At 35.9% G+C, this 1,702-nt stretch overlaps 1 protein-coding gene across 5 annotated transcripts in view; it reads left to right on the forward strand.

Annotated features, from left to right (window-relative positions):
- LOC106869351 (disks large-associated protein 1) overlaps window positions 1-1,702 on the forward strand; it is a 374,528-nt gene that overhangs the window by 305,109 nt on the left and 67,717 nt on the right. The window lies entirely within an intron of this gene.

Raw genomic sequence — 1,702 nt, forward strand, 5'->3', positions numbered from 1 at the left:
GACAGACAGAGACAGACAGACAGACAGACAGAGGAAGAATTGACTCCAGTGTTGGACTGGTATTTTATTTTTCAGCCCCAAAAGGCACGACATTCCATCAAATGCTCTGATGACTCTATCAATTTGCCTATTGTGCACTATGAGTCCGATGACTACAATTTATGTTCAAATCTCATGAGTGCTAACTTTGCTGTTTACTCCCCAGGAACATATTAGGGTGAATCCAGGTATTTTCACCATTCCTCTAGTCTTATACCCAGTCAAAAATAGCAACAACGTTTAATAAATAATACATTTTTTTAATGAAGTTTGGTAGAAACTTACTTGATTTTTAACATGTTGGATATTAATGCAAAGAGGACAGTTATATTGTCAATGGTTTGTATAAATTGACCATCTACATACCTCCCTATTTATCTATTGACTGATCCTTCACCCATTCAAAGAAAATCACCCACACACCCAGCCAGCTGTTCATTCAGTTTGATCCATCCATCCATCTATCTATCTATCTATCTATCTATCTGTCTCTCTCTCTCTCTATCTATCTATCTGTCTGTCTGTCTGTCTGTCTATCTATCTATCTATCTACCTATATATCTATCTATCTATCTATCTAGTTTGTTAGCGTATCTGTCTGCTTGCCTAGGTATGTAGGTGGGTTTGGGCATCTTTCTGTGTCTCTGTCAGTCAGTTTACCCGATCATCCTGTTCAATTATTTGATAAACTACAATCGCTTAGTCAACTGAACTAGGTTGCAGGAAAAGGAAATGTTTGTTGAGACACTTACTCAATAACTGACCAATAATCAACTAGAATGCATTTGTGTATGTGTGTGTGAGAGAGATAGAGAGAGAGAGATAGAGAGAGAGAGATAGAGAGAGAGGGGGGTGACTGTGATGTAATTGTATGCATGTGTAAGACTATAAATAACAACCTATTTATTTGTCTGAGGCTATGTCATGCTTAATAACAAGTGCTACTTGGAGTTGTGAACTTGAAACGGTTAACCTCTATTTTTACTGCTCTTTATTTGCCATCAGTTCAGCAAAATACATCACAAACTCATCCATGCTGCACTATCAACATTTGTATTTTCAAATGTTTATGATTTAAATAATAGTTTTGATACTAGCATTTAATGGTCCATAAATAGATGACTTACCAATTTTTTTTCTTTTTTAATGAGTTAAACATGTAATTAGACAGGTAAAGAACTTATATGTAAGATTTCACGTCCCAAACAAGATAACCACATCTGAAAACAGCTTGATTCAGGTCTCTGTTTATAGCTATATATCTAGCAGTTCAGCAAAAGAGACCGATAGAATAAGTACTAGGCTTACAAAGAATAAGTCCTGGAGTCGATTTGATTCGACTAAAGGTGGTGCTCCAGCATGGCCGCAGTCAAATGACTGAAACAAGTAAAAGAGTAAAAAGAGAATGAACTAGCAGACATGTAGAATCAATAAACATATTGAAGGTTGGTCCTGTTCTGCCAACCGTTTCTGTTACTGGGTAGCTACAAATAACAGAATAAAGAAACCCTTTACATAAACCAAAGGCACCAAATTTCATTGATGTTGGTTTTGCTGCTGCTGCTGCTGCTGATGTAACAGTTGTAATGCTCTGCTCTCATTGAAGTTAAGAGTTACTGTTATTTTAAATGGTTTAACTGTTGTTACAATATATATATATATA

Source organism: Octopus bimaculoides, chromosome 6 (assembly GCF_001194135.2).
Source record: "Octopus bimaculoides isolate UCB-OBI-ISO-001 chromosome 6, ASM119413v2, whole genome shotgun sequence".
NCBI lineage: Eukaryota > Metazoa > Mollusca > Cephalopoda > Octopoda > Octopodidae > Octopus > Octopus bimaculoides.